The sequence below is a fragment of the Andrena cerasifolii genome, chromosome 2 (assembly GCF_050908995.1).
Source record: "Andrena cerasifolii isolate SP2316 chromosome 2, iyAndCera1_principal, whole genome shotgun sequence".
Taxonomy (NCBI): domain Eukaryota; kingdom Metazoa; phylum Arthropoda; class Insecta; order Hymenoptera; family Andrenidae; genus Andrena; species Andrena cerasifolii.
In genome coordinates, this window is record NC_135119.1 from 14821713 (window position 1) to 14842793 (window position 21081).

At 46.1% G+C, this 21081-nt stretch overlaps 1 protein-coding gene across 3 annotated transcripts in view; it reads left to right on the forward strand.

Annotated features, from left to right (window-relative positions):
• The window catches only part of LOC143366141 (homeotic protein antennapedia-like), a 368003-nt gene that overhangs the window by 119274 nt on the left and 227648 nt on the right, over positions 1–21081 (forward strand). For all 3 annotated transcript variants that reach the window (XR_013084669.1, XR_013084668.1, XR_013084670.1), the window contains one exon: positions 7145–7553. The gene's annotated coding sequence lies outside the window, so the exon portion shown is untranslated. The remainder of the gene's footprint in view (positions 1–7144; positions 7554–21081) is intronic.

The window sequence follows — 21081 nt, forward strand, 5'->3', positions numbered from 1 at the left end:
CCGCGTTGAGCTACGATCTTGCTGCGTAGCTACGCGTTTCTCATACCGAGTGTCTCCGAGACTCCCGTGCCTCGCAAACAGAGTTCGCTGCCGGCGGCCGTGAGCGTTCACGTTTTCGGAGGGACACACCGGAAGCCACCAGAACTTACGACACGTGAACAGGACCCGGCGTTTCTCGACGGCTCGCTTCTTGGCCCCTCCCGCGCTTCTCTCTCTCGTGTTTCGAGGCCGGACAGCGAAAGGCCTTCTAATTGCGTTCACGATTTATGCGGCCAACTTGCTCTCCTTCCGGTGAAGAATCTCTGGATGGACCCGCTGGTTCTGCCCGGGCGACCCACCAGTGCATACTGGGTGTTTCTCAACTATAGGTGCAAGCCTGGTCGATGGAACTCGACAGATTAAGAAACTCTTAATAAACGTAGGTGTACAGATAGGTCCCATAGTTGCTCGTGCGGGTCGTACAGCAGCGCGCAATGCAGGATAAAGTGCTATCTCATGTCAGCTCTGTTCCGTGACATAGTTAAGCATGTACCTACAGCTCTAAAGCACCCTGTAATTAGTGAAGTTAAACAACAGTGTCAAGTAAATCCAAGGAGCCGATTAAACGTGTCTCTGCAACGAATGGCGAGGAGCACTTTGGGTTTAAATCACGAGGGTATCGAATTAACATACGGCTTGATCCCGCACCGAGGTATTCTCCGTGTCTCTTCCGCCGCGTATACCTACGCCTGGCCCGAAGCCGATAGATCAAGTTGATTCAGAAACAGCAAAGCAAACGTGGTAATTGGTGTTGCATCACCGTTTGTCTTTGGGGGGAGGAGATATATACCCGAAGACGGTAACTAAATTGGCCGCGTTTAAATTCAACCCGGGGTGGTTGAATCAACGTAACAAGAAACGCCGGGGTTCCGATTGATGCGGCCATCAGTAACCGTCTTCGAAACTGAGAGCCACGCGGACGCGGCAGGGGTTGGCGGGTAACAGCGAAAGCCTACAGGGCACGAGGAGCTTCTGCGAAGGTCCTTCATGTTCCCGAGCAATTCACTTACTTTGATTTGATTGGCCCCGCGTATGATCCGGTTTTGGCGTGCGCGATCTCTCGCGATTGGGGGGAGAGAGGACCCGGGGGTGACCGAAGGGAGGCTCGTCCTGGCATTGTGTTTTGCGAACCGCGGCGCAGAGTTATACCAGCAAATCCCCGACAGCAATCAACGTATTGGTTGTTCTTATTAGAGTTGGCAACAGCCAAAGTCTCTCCCTTCCCGCCTCGCTTTATGGTCGGCTACGCCGAAACTCGGCAGTTCCTTCCATTCGAGAGGATCCCTCCTAATTCGCTGCGTCCCAAACGAGCCGAGAGAAGGGTATCCGCACCGAACCCCCGCGAACTTTTCCACGATCGTTCGAATTCGCGCTTTAATCCGCCGGATTGCGTGTGCGTGCCGTTCTGGTTAAGATGTACTGCCTCCACGGCGCGTTCTATACGATTGGAAAATACCCTCGCGCTGCTGAGGGTGGGTGGATCGTTGTGCAGCAGGATTTACGAAAGTCTAACATTACTTGCAATGACTTACTCATGTAAGGATCATTCCAGTGGCTGACAGCCAGGGAGTTAACCAGTTGATCAATCGAACGAGCATTGTTTATAGACATCGAATTCCTCCTCGCGAAAAACGGCTCTTCAGAGTTTCATATTCTCATCGAACGTCGTGCAAGGGCTGCTCCATTCCAGGGGAGAAATTTCTAACGATATACGAGGAAACGTTTTTCAAGTATGGCTTGAGTTACGGTGGAAATATTTTCACTCGGTCTAAGCACAGTCTTCTTCTTTACCAACCATGGCTCGTTTTCTCTCCCCTCTTGTGCTCCGACCGCCATCCGACGAAGATCTTCCTTCTCGTTCCCCAGATGAAACACGTTTCACGGTCTCAGCATAAAATTTATCCACCCCCTTGGTTAAACAGCCACGCACGCCTCTTCTTACTTTTCCCGGAGCGTGGCGGCCTCGGAATTTTCCCCCTAACTTCGTTTCGCCCACGATATCCCACGGGGCGCGCGTAAGCTGGGGTTGGAAGCTGCGATGGCTGACCGAGTCCGAGGGAAGGAACGATAGATCAAGGTAGACTCTGCCGTGGAATTAAGGAATTCTACTACCTATACAGTAATTCTTTCTTGTTTCTTCTATCGACCAGTAACTTGTCAATTGTGATACCGCTTTCCTAGACTCTCATGTACGGGAGACCGGGGCTAGTTGACTAATTTTTAACATTTCTAATTTTTATAAACGAACCATTGGTATTTTATTGACTTGTCGCACACCAAAAGTATACAAATTTCATTAGGTACACAGGCTGAATTTTTAAAATTGTTTTAATTGAATCTAGGTCGTAGTTTTTATTATATTTAGAGTAGTGAGACGAATAAGTCAACAAATTTAACTTCGTAAAATTTGGATAAAAAAATAACGAACTCTTCGAGCAATCATTTATACTAGATCCCTAGACAGAATAGACGATGATACTAACAATTGAGCATCAGTCGGGCATCCATCATTGAAAGAGAAACGTTTATATTTTTCGTGGGGTGTAAAAGTTTCTGAAAAGTGCATCAAACAGTTAAATATTGTAGCGAAGGTATGTTACAAAGTATTATTTTGATAAAATTTATCATTAAATATGCGTGTTCTTGATTATTCAACAATAGTTTACCAATAAATTTACTTTCTTCTTAGTGTAATTCTTAATTTCTTGTCGGAACATGTGTGTACGTAATATGGAACATACCAAGTAACATAGATGAAGTTGATAATGACGGAATGCTTATTTTGCGATGGTAATTATAAAAATAATGACAATAAAAAGTAGACCCGAAGTATTCGCTGCTTTCAGTGGGCACACGAAGAATGTGGGGCTTCCGACATATTATTCACGTGCCTAACGTGTAGGAGACGCAGAAAGCAGGAATAAGTTCCAAAAATGATGTATATTTATTTATTTGTATTTTCTACTTACTAAATCTTCATTTTTAGTAAAGAAAAGTAAAGATTTTTGAGTTTTCTTTACAAATTACGTAGGTGTTCCATATTAGGGCCCCTTTTTCCGAACGGCCCTTTTATCTGAAGTCATTCTCTATGCAAATTATCTTTGTAAAAAGAAATGTTTATTCGTATTTAAATATTTATTAATATTTATTATTACCTTTACGTACGTGCAGCTCATTTAGATTTCACACCTTCTTTTATTTTATAATTATTATTATTTTCTATTTTTTTTTAGATTTATTTGATTTCATGTACTTGGCGTAATTTTTTTACTTTTCTGAAGTTTTTTATGGAGTAAACATTACTTCCATCCGAGTGAAATTGTGAAACATTTGCAACGAGCGTTCTCGTTTTCCTCACCTCATCTTAACAAGAGCCCAAGCACTGGGAGGCGAAATTTAATTCCGCTCGCGATACGTTATCCACTCCGTTGTATCGCGGAGGAGAGTGAATCGAATGGAGATGAAGGGGATAGATACGCCGGGAATGGAAAGGACGGGCGATCGAAAATTAAAGAAGCCGAGCGGAGACAGAGCGGAGGAGGAAAACGCGAGGTGGTTCGGCGAAGCAGGGGGGCGGCGAAGCTTGTCGCATTTTCTACTTTACGGAGACGTACGAGGTCGGCTTAATTGGCTGAAGCCCCGGTTTTATTTATAAGTTCGAGAGAGTCTATCGCCCCAGCCCTTGCGTTCTCTCGCGTCCTCAGGAGTCGGAGCGCGGGCTAAGGGGGATGCCGCTGATATAGCTCCGCCGGGGTGCTGGGATGCCGGGATGCTCCGAGGGGTGGAAAGGAGACACCGAGAGCGACACGGGGTCCGCGTGACAAATAACCCTTATAAACGGTGCACCATTACTCTGCTGCCCTACGCGCGAGCGCGAGACCCGTGAGGCCTGTATGACAACCTGAAATGAAAATCATGGGGATGTTGTGCAACGACAGAGGGCGTGGAGAGGGAGGAGAGAGCGAGAAGAGGCGGCCAGGGGTGGTCGTCCGGACGGCCAGCCACTTGATTACGTTGCGATAATATACACGACGCCGATATGAACTCCGTGCTGCGCTGTGCTGCTCGTCCGCGAGATATTGTATAATGGCCAACTGGAAATGGTCCAGTTACTACGTGCTGCTGGCCGAGGTGGTGGGAACGCGAGCGCTCACGCGCGCGCGCGCGCCTCTGACTTTCGGCGCGCGTTTCGTCGATAATAGATCGGCCCGGATACGATTGTAAATATGACGCGTTTATTACTCGCCGTTTCGATTCGTGAAAGTGCACGCGACAAGCCGCGCGATACCGAAAGATCGAACGTTTTGCCGCGCGAACACACCACCCCGACAACCCCGCTTCGTCCTGTTTTGCGATTTCGATCGAGCCTGTCCCTGGGAAATTTGTTCCGCCCGACGGAAGCTATTGGCGAGGTCCTCCGAGTAACTAGTCAAAAATCACTATCCAGATTGCAGTGTATGTGTATCCGGTACAATCGAATGACTGGAGTTTCTTTTTTCGTTAAATTGTTAAGGGGATTCTTTTCCTAGAAGCTAGAACGAGATGTTCTGGCAAAACTTCCCTGGTGAATCAACGGTTAATGATTGTGATGCGTGGAAGCTGCAGGGTGAATGAACTTGCCGCACGTCTGCTTGGAATGGTAAATATTTAGGGAAATGAGATCGAGTGGTTATTTAAGTTACAACTCTGTAACGAGCAAAGTGCACGTTTGAATAGGTTCTAAGAATACACGCGGTGGCTTCGGTAGCGCGAATGGTGTGATTGCACGTTGAATCGTCCTATTGAGGAATCGTAGAGCCGAGGAGCCTTGGTATTCCAGCTAAGGGGATGTTTCGGTCTAGAGTCCATAAAAATAGGCGATCTCTAGGAATTAATTAAAGGAAAACTACTACAAATAATTTAATGGGACTTGTTACATTGCATTAAGGGTGTTTTAAACTATTGAAATATATATTTTCTTCGTAATTAATCATTGCAGACGGCACTGGAGAGTCGTTAAAGTCGAGGTGTCAAAAAATTCATCCAAATCGGTGGAACTTGTAGCACCTAAACCATTGATCTAAAATAAATAACAATGCGAGATTATTAATGGGCACGAAACTCTCTAATGGACATACCATTGAAAATGACAAAAAATGACATTGTTAAGAAAGTAACGACACTTGAAGTTTGAAATCACTTTCTCCTTGTATTCTTCGTCCTTCCAACGCCTTTAAATATTACAATTTTTTAAAATGTTAATAGTTTCTCCACTACATAGAAGTATATTCACAGTATATTACTTCAAAATAACAAAATGTTTCAGTCGAATCGGATAATAACTTTTCGAGATATTGGTTCCGCCGATTTTAAGAGCACTGTTTCGAGAAAAACGCGTTTAAAGTTTTACGTGAGTGGCAAGTGGCCGGGCCTTACCCGCGCGTTCGCCGCTACTCAAATGCGTACAACTTCAGGAGTTTTTCGAATGTCACATAATCTTATTCGACACGTATCCTTAAAAGGTTGAACATTCAAAAGATGAAATGAAAAAATTTGACTTTTAGACCGAAACCTCCCCTTAACTTAAGTAAACAAACATTTCAAGCTTATTACACTGAATCTGAGATAAACATAACACCCTATAAGCATATTTTTCTGCACAAACACTACCATATTGTCTCGATATTCCTACACGATTTCGTCGCGGTGTTCAAATCGAGACGCGTCGCTTATCTATCTCCGCAGCGAGACCAGCCGGGACACGGAGATTAATTATTCATAACAATTAAGCCCTACAAGTGAAATTAATTCGTCGGTTTATCGCGTAATAACTGGCGATACCTAGGGGGCCAGGCGTGTAGCGTTTAACCGAAACGAAATTAATTGTTCGGGGCAAACGAGTGGCGGGCCGATGGAAAAAGCGAAAGGGGTGGCGGCGTGGCAGAAATCGTATTACGGCTGTTTATACACTTCGATATAAACCGTATGCGAGCGAAAGCCGAGGAAAAGGCAGAGGCAGACCGCTTACGGCCGAGCCAGGGGTTGCTTTGGCCTCGGCGCACCGCGCCGCGCCGCGCCGCTGGCAGAGGTGAAACGGGAGGGTTTTTACGAGGCAGTAACGGCCGATAAGGTGAGCTTGCGCCCCCACACACGGCTTTATTCTGGTACTGTACCCAAGTGGCTGTTCGACAGTACCTATCCGCTGTCCTACACTCTCTTACTTTCTCTCGGTGGCTTGCCGCGACTCAGCCACGCTCTATCTGAAACCGTTTACGCGCCTCTTCTCCGTTCTCTCCTCTCTTTTTTAAACGCCCACCTAACAGCATCCTGCTCCGCCGGCGTTATCAGAGACTACGGGGGATTTTCGACTCCTCTTTCGGAGGAGAATTGGACGTCTTGTACCGCGCGCGCTGCTATTTGCAGTTAGGTGGGCCATTCTTGGGGTGCAGACTGGATTACAAGGCTAGGGTGTGTTTGAAACTGTGCCGGGACGAGGTGTTTCTTTCCTTTTCCTAAGGTTTCATCCCCTATCGTGATTATAAATACGTAGTACCTCTCCTAAGCCCATGGAACGCATTACATTCTACCAGCAACGTTCGTTTCAAATAATGTACTTAACTCAACACTTTATCAACCGTACCTTATGAAACAGACTTTCACCTGTCTCCGATTCTTTTAAATTTTTCAGCTATTCGATTATTTTAGAAGCATCCGTAACTCCATCTGACTAATGGCCATCCATCTGACCATTTCCGTGCTCAATGCTAAACATTAAACGAGATTGACTCCCTAAGCTAACACGAGCCAATAGACTAAAATTATTACTTTGCGCATACACGAGGGTGGCAGATAAAGTGTTGACACTGTTTAATTTGTGAAATATCAACAACGCTCCCGGGGCTCCTCCGAAAGTCAGCGACTCGGAGGGAGGATCTGTGCGCTCGGATCGTTGTTGGCGTGTAAACGTATTATTCTTTCGGTGGCGCGCGGGTTCGTCCTCGTGGGCCTGGAACACTGGGCCCCGAAAACGAATGGAAACTAAACGAGCCCGAAAGAAAGACACGCACGCATGCACGCACGCGATCGAGCTCGTTTGAACGGGTTGGTTGATTTTGTTGGTTCGCAGGGGCGAACGGAATGCGCAGGCGCGGCCGACAGACCTACACGCGCTACCAGACGCTCGAGCTCGAGAAGGAATTCCACACGAACCACTACCTCACCAGGCGGAGGCGGATCGAGATGGCACACTCGCTCTGCCTGACGGAACGGCAGATCAAGATCTGGTTCCAGAATCGGCGGATGAAGCTGAAGAAGGAGATACAAGCGATCAAGGAGCTGAACGAGCAGGAGAAGCAGGCGCAGGCGCAGAAGGCAGCGGCAGCAGCGGCCGCGGCTGCGCATCAGCAGCAAGCGGCCGGTGGGGGACCGGAGGGGGCCAACTAGGGGTACGCCCTGCACCGAAGCCCCCCTGACCACCCCACCACCAATCCACACCACCCTCTGCTAGCACCGCAATGTACACAGCTATATTAAAGGTGAGTGACTTCGATACCGATCTTTCTATTTCTCTTTTCGCCTCCCATCTGTTCGTTTAACCTGTTACGCGGCCAATTTCCACCGTGTAATTCCATGAGTAACGCCGTTTTCGCGTGTAATCTTAACGCGCTTTAAGACGCAGCCCATTCGGCGACATATTTTTTTTTAAACCAATGCATTTATAAATAAAAATAGAGGGTTTGGGAGTCGCAAACATTTTTTCTTCAACTAAACATATTAAATAATACTAAATAAATAGAAAAACTTATACTTTTGGCCAATAAATACAAAAGCTATGCATTAATGTAAGAGTCAATTCCTAAGGTGACTGTAATTGGTTCCTTTACCCTGCTCGGTTAGTTAGGACATTCAAGAGTTCTGCAACGGGGATAAGCTGAGGTCTCATGTTAGGAAATTTTACCCTGCTGTAAGGAGTTCTCTGATCGAATCGAGTTTCTATCAATCGAAATGAGTAAAGATCTGTGGGTAATGGACCTAAAGAACAGAGACTGAGTTTTCAGTCAGTTTCTCAAAACTCTGGATGCTTCTCCATTAGATTAATATCTCATTACCGTTGCCAAACTACCAAGTAGCGCATCTTCCCCGCGTAACAGGTTTCATATCCTAAAAGCTGCCTCAAGAGCGCGACAGGAAAATTATTACCCCGATGGCGGTGATACTCTACTCCGGAAGTGTCTAAAACTCGCCACTCCAAGTTCATCCGTTGCAACCCAGATTCTTTGTAACGCGGCGCAACTCGTTCAACTGCCTTTCCCACCGGTAGCCCGACAAATCTTAAACTCAGCCTTGGTTTAACCCTCGGTGACCTAGATTCGAAAGGGTTAAAGCAACCCCGAAGGTAATGGAGTTTCCCTCGCCGTTGAACAGCGTTCCTCCCTCGCGGTGGCGAGCGCGCATTACGCTTTGATATATCATCGGAGAAACTTACGGGATCCTGAAGAAAATGTTGGCTAAAGAGTATTACGAATGGGAGGCCGGCTTTTAGCCGTTCCAGCCTTTAAAATTAAGTTTAGCCAGTACAGTTAATGAGGATAAACCACCTGCGAGCGTGCGCCTTCATAATCTCCTAAGTTATTCTGTTTGCGTGCATTTAACTCCCGCTCCTGCATCTCAAGGGGTTGCCGTGGTAGCTGGCCCGCTGAAATGTTGCTCCATCGTGATTTCCATATTTTTCTGCTCCACGGATACCGCGGTCGTTAATGAAGCGCCTGCAATTTCCTCGATTCCTCGCCGCTGACTTTCAAAGCGCGTCGGTACGTAGACGAGAAGATCTCCAGAGCAGCAGGGTACCCGAGACTTTCTCCGCTTTTTTCGGGCCGCGGCGTGAAAAAGAGAAAAGGAAAAAAGTGAAAACTGTTCGGGGGCGATCGCTGACTGCTTCGAGGGGTAGAGCCGCGCGCCGGTGATGGAAAAAGAAAGTAGAAAGTTGCCAGTCAGGTAAAAAGAGGGAAGAAAAGACGGTACCAAAATCGGGTGCCAATTTCTGCGCGCTATCTACCTCGAGGATCCCCCGGTATAATTTGTATTTTAGTCCAAGGGGTCGACCATTCGTTCCTAGAAAACCAACGACCCTTCGCGGCTAGGGCCAATATCGGTTGTAAAAAAAGGTCCCTGGATTTTCGGCGCTTTCACAAAAAGCCTCCTCTGCTGGAACAGGCTTTTACGACTCTTTCCATGTTTGGGTGGAGGAAAAGGATAATTCTCCGGAAATGTCCGCGGATGCTTTGTGCCGAGTCGGTAGCTGGGGCCCTCCACTGCCTTCCTTTCGACTCGTTATTACGTTGACCAGCAATTCTTCTTGCTCCCCTAGCATTCGCTTCCTCCTGTCCGAGCAGTGCGTTTGTTTGGCATAAAAATAGAGCTTGCCACGTTATAGTTTCATCGAGAGAGTCGAGTACATTTTCCCCCGAAAGTTCGGGGCGTATATTTTCCCAATGACCTCGTTCAGAAGCTTATTATCGCTCGGGTAACGATTAACGCCCCCGAGGAAGAGAAATTCACGCGGTAATTCGCGGTCCCACCGAATCATATCTCTTCGGTGGCTATCTCAGATAAATGGAAAAGTTTACAAAGTTTCTTTCGCTGATACGCAGCAGTATCTCGCCGGCTGAGGAATCGCCGATTAACTCCACGAACTGCGTCGTAATTGTAGGCTACCTGAGCGCCGATTTCGTGATTACTGACCGGCGATGGTGTGTTTAATCGATGCACTTGTTCCTTCGGCTTTATCTCTGTTTCGGGCTTTTATTTTCCCGGATCCGAACGAATCTTAATTTTTCACATGGAGTAAGAACGTCATCCCGTGAATTTTGGGTCTATTAATAACGATGCGAGTACTCGCTGCTCGTATGACGCATCATCGAATCGCTTCACGCATTGAGTTCTCCATGGCACTGAGAATCGAGCACCCATATTTTCTAAACGTACACAGTACCACCCGAAAATAGAATCTTAACACCCAGAGTTCAGTCTTCTTTTTGGAAATCAGTTTGAATCGCGTGAACAAGCCAACTGCGAATATATTTGAAGGGTAAAGGGGAAAACAGGGAATGTCACAAATCAGCATTAAGGGGGTATTCTAGTCCAGACACTCGTTTTTGAAGGTGATATTTGGAAATTAATTCTGGAAAACCTATCACACCTACAGGGCAGGGGTTTTGCACACATATTTAGTAGTGTTTCAAGTATCAACACAAATTTTTGGAATGCATTATATTGAAATTTGTACAAGTTACACGCCGGAGCGCAGGTCGTGTCATCAAAAACAGGCCCCATCGGGCGCACGAATTGCGGCCGTCCTAGTCATCTGAAACGAAAGTACCAAAGATTTCTTTAATCTATATGAGTGTAGTTATTGCCCGAACTAGATGTAACCAAGACCGGACACTGTTACCGAAATCGCAGCTGTTTAAAAATTTATATTTGATTTTTTCGACTTTTCTTGAGCTAAAAGAAGGTCTGGGGAAGGTTGTATTAAAACTATTGATATAATTCTAGTTCCGGCTATAGGTACACATTCACTTTGAATGTGTGTGAAATTTTAGCTCAATCGGTCCAGTAGTTTTTGAGAAAAATGTGCGCCCGATCTAAAAAAATTGTTTCGAGAAAAACGCGTTTAAAGTTTTTCATGGAGTACGACCTATACGACTAAAGTTGCGGTAGATAACAACTAATTTCTGCAACTTATCCCTAATCTGGTATACCAGGACCGTAGAGGAAACCTTCCTGAGCTTCAAAAAAATCATGTTGGGCAGCTCTCTCTTCTCTGCTGGCAGTCATAGCCTCTTTAGATACAAGGGTCGAGGGAACGACTGCCGGTCACGCTGCGGCCTTAAACCCCTATAACTCTGGAAGTTTTTCGAATTTCACCTTAATATTTTAGAGACATATTTTCGACACCCTAAAATATTTGAAAATCAAACAAAAAAAAAATCGAATTTTTGAGTAGAATACCCCCTTAAGGAAAATTAAGTTTTAATGCTATAGTCCATCAGTAAAGAAACAAGGTCCAATGAACTTAATTTTCTTATATAATTTTCTTCTTAAACAATTTCTTCGAGTGGGGACATTCCATATCTTGTTCCAGTACAGAGTGGACATTTCCTGTTTCTAACCAGTTTACCAAATCTTTAACGTCATCTTACAGGGGTATTCGAACTTTATAACCCTTTGCGATTCGACAGTCCTGTAGCTCCAGTTGTCACCAACAAGATATGCTATAAATCGCAAAATCACCAAAAATGGACATTCCCGGTTTTTCCCCTTCATTTCACACGTACCAGGCCAATTAAACGATCTTTCGTTGCCAGAGTAGCTGGTACAAGGTTCGGTTGCATCGCCGTCCCGTTGCAGCGTGCAACATCGCGGTGGATTCTTTCGTCAGATCTGACCGGGAATAATCGGTTTCTCTTCTCTTCTGCTTCCCATCCCACCGATAATCTCAGTTCTTTCTTTATCGTCCGCGTTCCTCATCGGCGTAACCGACGGGCCGCGCACGTTTTTGCGACGCAAAGTAGATCGTTAACCGGAATGTGGAATACTGCCAGGAACTATAATCGCGTCACGGTGGAATTGTAGCGGCGCGGCGGCGGAGAAGGCGACGTCGTGTATCGGTAAGCGAAATCGATTAGCGCGCCGATAAATTTCGATTTGAGTTATATTACCATATTAATTACATATTTATGACGTTATTTATTAGGGCCGAGTTTCTGTTGCATTGTTTCGCGCGCTCATTAAATCGCGCATTGATAGCGGGCCCGCATTAAATTCGCGGGCACGCCACGGTCTGATAATATAACGAGATATACATATATATCAGCGGCGTTTTTTCCATTCCGCTCGCCGAATTTGCGTTTCGAATTTACATTTCATTGTCGGGGCGGCCGCCGGCCCGGCCCGGCGTTTTTGTCGTTGCCCGCGAGCGGGAGAGACCCAGCGCCCAATTAAGAAAAGGCCTGCGCGCGCTATCGTGTGCGGAGTCACGGCCCAAGAATTTGACGGATCTCTAGCGGGGCGCGCTTCCATATGTCACCTTTTTTTCATCGCCTAAATAAAGAACGGGACGACACCGAGCTCTCTCGCGTCGTGACCGCCCGTCCCGATGTCACGCCGCAGATACACCCCGAGATAAATTTTGACAGTGGACAAGAAAAGGCAATTTAGAGGAATTTCGGCGATCTACTTTTATAGCAGCAAAGTTTTGCCCGTATAGAGGCGATAAATCGGCCCTTGGTCCGAGTCTGAAAGCTAGAAATATTTAATGCCGTCTCGGCTCCGATATCGTGTTTTCCAACCAACCACCACGCCGCCGCAGATCTTTCGACTTTCTGTACGTTTCTTTGGACTAAACAGATTGTCTGGCTAGGAAATATATAAATATAAATATATATATATCGTTGGATATGTAGCAATTCGATCATGTTCCGTCAAAGAGCAATTACCATGCGTAAAGGATTAGCTGGGATATAAATTCAATGTGATTGGATCGAAGAAAGTAGAGTTGACAAGTAGTATGAGCGGTTTTGTACGGACTGGTATTTGGTTGGCGGTATAGCGATGCCATCTAGTGGCTTTAACGACATCTGGCTTAATTATGGCCGCCTCACCCCCTGGCTTTCGAGGGCGTGGTTAAGGCGGGGACAATCGGCGACGACTATTTCGTCGCATTGGATCGTCACTCTTCGCCACCATCCATCAGCGTATATCTTCGTTTCGCGTAAACAATAGCGTCATTTCGGTTTTTTATTTCAGCGTGCATCCGAGAGAGCCGAAAATGCCTGAAAGTTGAACGATACGAGGTTAAATTTTCGAAGCGGAAGATTGCTGGTGTAGTACTCCGCGGCCCTATTTTTCATTAATTGCTCGGTTTCTTAGTAGATGGCGGCACGGGTCGACGCGCTCTCGGCTGATAAAGCAGCAATTCTGCCTTACCGACGGCCTCAATCGGTACGCTTAATTTAGAGCTCGCTCCTACTTACCGTGCTTAACGCCATTCCACGGTAGTCCAATGATCGCCGGTAATGCGTTTTATGGTTTGTTTTTATCGACGCGGTCGTACAGTAACTTACAATGCTGTTTCTGGTTCTCAACGTTGGGCTTCCCCCGACCAGTCGTCCCGGGGCGAGACTGCGCGCGCGTGTAGCCTGCGCGCCTTTACGTACGTGTACGTATATGCAGTTGCGCTGACTCGGCTGGCCGCTCGCATTTTCGCGACGAATGCATTCTCACGGCTATTCGTCAATAATCCAATAAAGCCGCGACTAGCGGCCTCATGAAGACGGAATAAAGCACCGACAGCGTGTGATTTTATTGCGCAGTAAAGCGTGATTTCGACAGATTGATGCACGATCTTTTTCCCTCTCCCTCCCAGCCACCCACGATCGTCCCGTCCCTTTCTGCCGTGCGCATACACTCAGAGCCGGTTGCTTCCTCGTCAACCGGTAGGTCGGGGATCTTTATTGGCTGTAAAGGAAGACATTTTACGATCCATAAAAGCGTTTATAGCGCTCGAGCAGTCTTACCTCGGTTCTTACACCCCAGTTATATCCATTACCCCTTCCGCGGCCTTTCCAAGGGCGGCCACCGGCACGCGCTCTCTCCGCTGCCTTTGAGATTTACAGGTTACGCTCCCGGTAACACCTCGTAAACTTGGCTTAACGACTTTAACCGGGCCTAACTGCTTCCTTCCTGCAATCAGACCCTGACCTACCGCCCGCACAGACGTCCTAGAAAAATTTCAGCGCCGGCCACCGGCCATGACGCCATCGTCTGCTTTTCTTCTTAACTCTTAGTCGATTTATCATCGCATGCTGGCCCGATCTTTCATAAACCGATTCGTGTCTGTAACGAAAGCCATTACTAAAACAATTTTATCCCTGACCCATTAATCTATCCATTTTCCCCCGAACTTCAACAGACATTTACACGCGAGTAAATGACTCCCTCGTGATCAGCAAATCCCTTGACCATCACTCGAATAGGATTTATTTCCGTTCCCGTTGTTGTAAAGGGTTGATGAGTTGGGGTAGCTTCACGTTTATTCAGCACTTAAAGCTTTCTAATTATAACAGATATTTTCACAAGTCAATTTATTCGAGCTTAACGCGAGATCGTATGACGTCTCCACATTCATGAATGAGAAAGATTTTGGAAGCTTCCCCAGGAATGCTAAATCGTTCGTGCTAAACACGTAGCAATCTATAAACTGCGTCTGTGCGCAGCAGGTGCGTACGAATTTCGTCCAGGGAACGTGATTCCCGTGCCTTGCGGGAGTGGCGGGCGGGTTGTCCGCTGTTTTATGATTTGTTTTGATTACACTTCATTACCATTTTACGCCTTTCCCTGCCACCGTAACTGCCTGGCAATAATTCTTCGTTGTTGATTCTATCGCGACGTTTACGACCGTCATTATTAGCTGATACCACTTGAACTCTCGTAAAGTCTACGCCCGTGCGATCCCGGCTCGTCCTGGACATCCGCTTGCACGCCGGACGCCCGGTTGGAGGGGATCCGTCAGCTACGAGGGATGCTCGCCCGAGGAGGGGAGACTTACGAGTTGCCGGATCGACCGGCAGATCGCGCCCTTGTACTTGCCTACGTCTTAATGCCATACTTCATTTATCGAGGGCCTCTCTGCTCTCTTATCTCTCCACGACGAATCATCGTAGCCTTGGGCCTGGAACGATCGCCTTTTGCCTCCATTTCTCATTCTCTTTCCCACCCCGTCTTCCCATTCTTTCTCTCCACCTCGCTTTCTCTCTCGGTCCTCCGCTTATTATCTTCGCTTTCGTTTCGCGGCCGCTTACTTTCTGTCGTAAATTCTGCCGCGAACGACCCGGGAGCGTCGTATCGGGGCATCTTGATGATTTCCGTGCAAACTAACACGCCAGATAAATTTACGTTCCGTCGGGCGGGCGAATAATTGGATTTTGAGGGACACCGTCGTCCGAGCGAATCCGGGCGACCTGCTCTCTGTTTTCAAAGGGCGAAGATCGTATTTTCATCGGTATCGCGGGGTCTAGCGGTGCGAATTTTGGCGCGAAAACAACAGCTTGTTTACCTCCCCGTATGGGCGAATTTATCTCCGCGCCCCGTTCAATTGCTACAATTGCTCCGGTTAAAAAATATCGTTTGTTTCCCGAAATAACGTCGCGTTTATTTATACCGTAAATACTTTATTACGCGAGATTTATGGCGGTAACGAGCAACAAAAGGAAGAGTCGCGGATGGCATTTTCAGCAGCATATTACGATTTTCCCGGATAGCGAATTTCCTGGCGGCGGGTGGAGTCGTCGCGCGTGCGAACAAGCATAAACAAAAGCTTTTTCGCACGGCTTGATAGCTTAATAACCGCGTCGGTGATCCGGGGGGGGGGGGGGCCGAAGGAAGCCGCGAATTTCGCAAAACCCGGTTTTGTACAGCGGTATTAGCATTTAAAAGTGAGCGGAGCGCCCCGTCTGCCGGCGCCATTGGTCCACATTTACACAACAATGAGGGGCCGGCACTCTAAAAACTCCCAGAATCCCCGGGCTCCGAAGTCCACGAGGGAAGAGCAGAAGAGACGGCGCTTGAAAAAGAAGAGGAACGGAGAATCGTAACGCCATCTCGATCTTTTCTTTACTCTTTCTTCCTTCCATCTCTCTCACCATCTCCCTTCCCGCTTCTGCTCCCTGGTGTCCTACCCCTCCTCTGCCCACTTCCCCAACCCACCGCGTCGGATTTGAGGTTAGGGTGGCGCGGGTCGTAGAACGGGACAAGAGGCAACGGCACAGTCTGACTAGAACCTCTCCCAACACAAAACCTAAGGTTGCTTCCACGCTCCTTTTTTTTCTTACTCTCTTTTCGGGATCTTGGCTAGCCACAGAGAGGATGGTGTACGCTTCGCTCCGTCTGGCTGGATATTTCTAACACACACGATACACGCCACACCGCCGCGTCCCTAGCTGCAACGTGATGGCTGGCTGCAACGTTGCCAAATTATCTTACGTAACTGCTTAATTTTTCTAGACGCTAGATTTTGCTTTTTTTTCAAGTCAACGTTTCCCGTCGGAAGTGCGATAGTGTGTTTTCAGTTGACATCGGTTCTAAAATTTTACCTCAAATGTTCGGTCCTTTTCTGTAAATGCTACCGCTCTCAGAGAATTTACTGGCTGCTCAAGGCTTCCGAGCGACTCTCCCTCTACCATATTGTTTGACTACCCCCACTGCTCCAACTTTTGCCCCTTGGCGGCAATCTGCCGCGACACGCCCTCTGTCTCTCAAACAAAAAGCTAAGCTGGTATGGTGTGAAAGTGGGTTTCCACGGTAGCCTTGAGCGGCCAATTGATTTTGTTCCTCCTATACTATATTCCTCCTGAATTTTGAAGAAGGCTGGAGCAGTCGACGCGCTTCCGTCCCCAGTCATGTATCGCTAATAGAATCTTCTGATCTCACGATACACCAGCTTGCCCGGAAAAAAAACTTGATTACCGATTCTTCGACGAGAATAGCCGCGAAGTAAGCTCGCGCGCGTGTTAAGCGGGCGTTTCACGAGTTGTCGCCCGGCGCAAGTGCCGCGACGGGCGTTTCGCCGAGCTGTTTTACGGCTTCTTCGTCGTGGCTGAAAAAGCACGGGACGCGCTGGATTTCTGCTACGTGTCTCGTGTGCGCGATTACACGGTTCGTTTAACGCGACGGGAATGACCAGTCGGCCACGTTGTCCATCAATTCCAAGTTACCGCTCATATCCTGTCCCGGCCGGCGAATGAATTGCACCCGATAACGCGCCGTCGCCGCGGCCTTAATTAAAAGAAACGCGTAAAACGCATCGAATCGAATCGGAGCCGCTCGATTCACTCTCGACACCGTCCGTTTCCAGTTTCGGACGGCCGCTTATTTATACAGACCACCCGTGAGCAAGATCGCGTTGAAATAAAGTGGTACCGGCTAAATGTTCCTTGACCGTGCGCGAGCGCGAGCGCGCGTGATAAATATCCCGCGCGGAATTTATCATTGTTCACTTTACTTTATCGCTGGGCAAGATTAATGTCTTTATCCGTCGCCCGAGAAACTTTCGTCAATTTCATCGTTCACGCCTTATCTCTTCCTCCTCTACGAAGATTTCTCTTCCCTCGGTATTCCGGGTAATGTTGTTACGGTCCAAAGCGACGTGCCACGACATTTTCGATTTATCTCTACTTTTAAAAGCTTCTTACAAATGTCTACGCTACAGTAGTAGGTTGTATTGCACTTTCTATTTGCGGCAGGTGTTAAATTCGGGTTCCCTAAATCGATACTGTCTGTTACTGCGTATACATTGAGCGTAACAATATTAATGGTAAATATCGAGAGGTACATGTGGCGATATTTGGCTATAAAAAGAACTTGGGTCGGTGGAGGATAAGGCTATCGTATTACCATTTGTCGAAGTTGGGAAGCAGCAAGGAAGTCTGAAAAATTTTATTACCCGTGCAGATGTTCGAACTATGAATTATAGTTAACGCTAAAGCGACTAACGCGCTCCTCGTTTCTACATCCCCGAGTTACGAAGAGAAGAAGTAAAAAAATTACGCCAAGTACATGAAATCAAATAAATCACAAAAGAATAGAAGATAATAATAATTAGCATATAAATGTGACTGGATTTGTCCTTAATTCTGTCCCGTGATAATTTGTAATTCATAATATTAAAAATTATCTGAAATCATTCCCTATGCAAATTATCTTTGTAAAAAGAAGTGAAATCCCTATAAAAAAACTTCAAAAAAGTAAAAAAAAATACCCCAAGTACATACATAAAAAAAAGTCGAGGACGAAAAGAAGTATTATCAAACAAATCACAAAAAATAGAAGATAATAATAATTATTATATTAAAATTTATATATATATATATATATATATATATATATATATATAAAATCCTCAGTTTAGTTACAAATAAAAAACAGTTTGATGATATTCAAACATGTCGCAATTCAAATTTCGGCAACTTACCTTGTGTTTGAGACTGCATTTTGGTTGCAATTCAGTGGTACTACGATACATATTTGTAAAAACACGTTTATAACTTGGTTATAATTTGACGGTAAGCTGTCAAAATTTGGGGTAGATTGCATATTGAAGATATCGATTGACGAACGAAACATGTGTAAGTTTCTTTTTGACTGAAGGTGTGCGTGTAACGCGTATACGTATTATGTTGACAAAATTTGGTTGGAGAATAAAAAGAAGAAGAATCAGAAGAAAAATCCTACCGTTTACGACTGATTCATGAGACGATATTACGATATCTCTGTTATGCGCGGACCGATTTTATTGAAATTGGTCTTATTCGAAAGCTTATATGCGGTTTACGTAAGAAAAGTGCCTTTAAATTTAGAAAATATTGCAGGCGTGATGAGATATTAATGAAATAAGTGTCGGGTTAGGTTGGAATTTCCGTGAGCGAGTAAATGATAGCGGTAGCGACAGTCGACATATACAGGGTGTCTTTCATGTACTTGGCGTCGAGACGCTGCCGCGTCTCTAGATTCCTCGTGTAACACCGTTCATTGTACCACTTCAGAACTCTCTGGTACATCAATTCCCCCTTTGTAGCATCCACAAACTCGTCGTCAACCCACTTACACGCGATATCGAAATAACCTTTCCAGACTCTCGGCTAAAGTTCCCACGAACTTTTTTACCCCCGTGAACCGTCGCGCACAAAGGGAAAGAAGTTGGAGTGCGCTAGGAAGGTAGCGAAGACGTTGCCTAATTGCTATACACTCCACGGGACGCCACCCTTGCAGTGATATGCACTTCTGCGTAGTGCAGAAACTTTGGAAACACCGAGAATATGCACCTGGCGCTGTATACTTTTTCGCGTTTCCATCGTGATCGTCGCTTTTTCAACCCCGCAACTTTTGTATCACCTTTCCCATCTCCCTGAAATTGTTACCATTTCGCGTGGAATCAATTAACTTAGCAAATGACTCGTGTAAAATTCCCCGTGCATCGTATTCGCGCGAAAGGTGCCGCAGCGGGATGAAGGGGGCGAAAGTTCATAACACGGCGGAGTTGCGCGTGAATGGGTGGCAGAGACAATGGCCATACACTCCGCGGAACATAAGCCATTCAGCGTGTAGGAAGTTAAAAAGAAGTGGGGGCGTGTTAGCGAGGATGACACTTTCTCCGCGCTCCCTTCGTTATTCTAATGCCCCGGCAACTTCCGTGTCTCTCTAAATCACAGCGGAATGGGGGATGAACGGCAACAGACCCGTAAATTATTCGTTTCCGACTAAACACAGACAACGGAATAAGAGGTCCGAATGAAAGTTTACGCTGCTTGCTGGGGGTAAATGATGCGCTGGCGGGCGGAAGTGTTAAAAGTTCAGCGGGTATGAGCGGTGGCGAAATATGAGAACTAATTGCGACACACTCCGCGGGGAGTTGAGTCGCGGACAGGGGGCAGAGGTGGGCGAGAATTTTGAGGCCGGTGTGTATAAACTTAAGAAGAAGCGGAGACGGAATAGAGGGGACACGGGAACAACGTAGTTATATCCCCGCGCATGTTGCCAGCGCCAGCAGCGCCGGTGTGTTTTTCATTTTCTTTATATCACCCTTGACGCTCGTAAAACCATTACCCGTGACCGGGCGAACGCAACTTCTTCTATATAAAACCGTATCGGTGTGTAGACGCGCACAGTCGCGCGCGATCCACGCGGTCTTTGATGATACTGGAACTTCTTTCGCTTCCTCGTTCCCCTGGCTGCTCCGCGAGACGAAACCCAATTTCCTCGGCGACGCGACGCGGCAACCGGACCCCTCAGATTTCTTCTACCCCTGTGCCCACGGGAAGGATTCAGTTTCCCCGATACCGATTACCCAGCGTCGCTCCTTCTCCATCTCTCGCCTTCGTCGGCAGGCTTCTGTCCTCTTTCCCTCGATCGCTGAACTTTGACGAATCTGTGTAAAGTGAATGTCCCAATTTTTGCTCATTTAAGAGGTTACTCGTCGTAAAGAAGGTGTAAAAAATTTGTTTGTGATCAAAATTTGCGGAGTAATTGATTAATTCTCTAATAATAAATCAACCAGTTGAAAACTATTTAAGAAAAATATTTCAAGATGTTTAATTACTAGTAATTTGTAATTAAATATAATGCTCGATATGTCCGTATTTCTGCTCACGAAAAATAGCGATGTACTTACGTATTTCTACTCACCATTTCTACCAATTTCTGCTCACATAATATGTTGCCTTTTTAGGTTAAAATAAGTTACATCTTTTATGGAAATGTTTTATAACACAATAGTAAAGCATAAAATAATGATAAACAAAAAATAAAATGCCTTCGAATAGAAATAGCGGTTACAGCATATATTGAATTGTGAGGTTATGTTACTAAAATTTTGGTGAGTAGAAATGCGGACCCTAAACCTAATCACCTGTTTCCTAATTAAAAAAATTTAAAAAAAGTAAAAAAATCGGTATCTGTTTTTGTTATTAAATAAGAACTTTTACTGTAAAAACTATTTTCTGCCCAATTCTCAAATACCAATAGTGACCTTGTTCTTTACCACAACCAGCTAAACACAGTCGAAAAATCATGAGTCTCTCATTTTAAAAGTTTTTCATTGCTTATGCTGCACTTTGATTAGCCCCAAGCACGTGCAACACTCTCGTAAATGTTCAAATAATTTAGAATTATTTGGTTGTAATTATAGTACAAACGTAACGCTTAAATTAATAAGAAAAATACTAAATGATCAGAAATGGGGACATGCGCAGAAATTGGGACATTCACCTTAATAGTTGCTCGAATCGTCGCTAGCAGAGGGTTGCTCGGTTACCTCCCTTAACTGTACACGTTGCTTGGCGAGACGAGCAAATATTTGGAGTTTCAGTGGAGCTTATTAAAGTGTGATAACCGAAATACACCCCGTATGGGCCATTACACACGGGCGAGCGTCAGGGAAGGCTTGATACTCCGACTCGGATGTGTAGATAAGTCAGTTAGCGACTCGCTCTAGCGCGTTCCAGCGTGGAA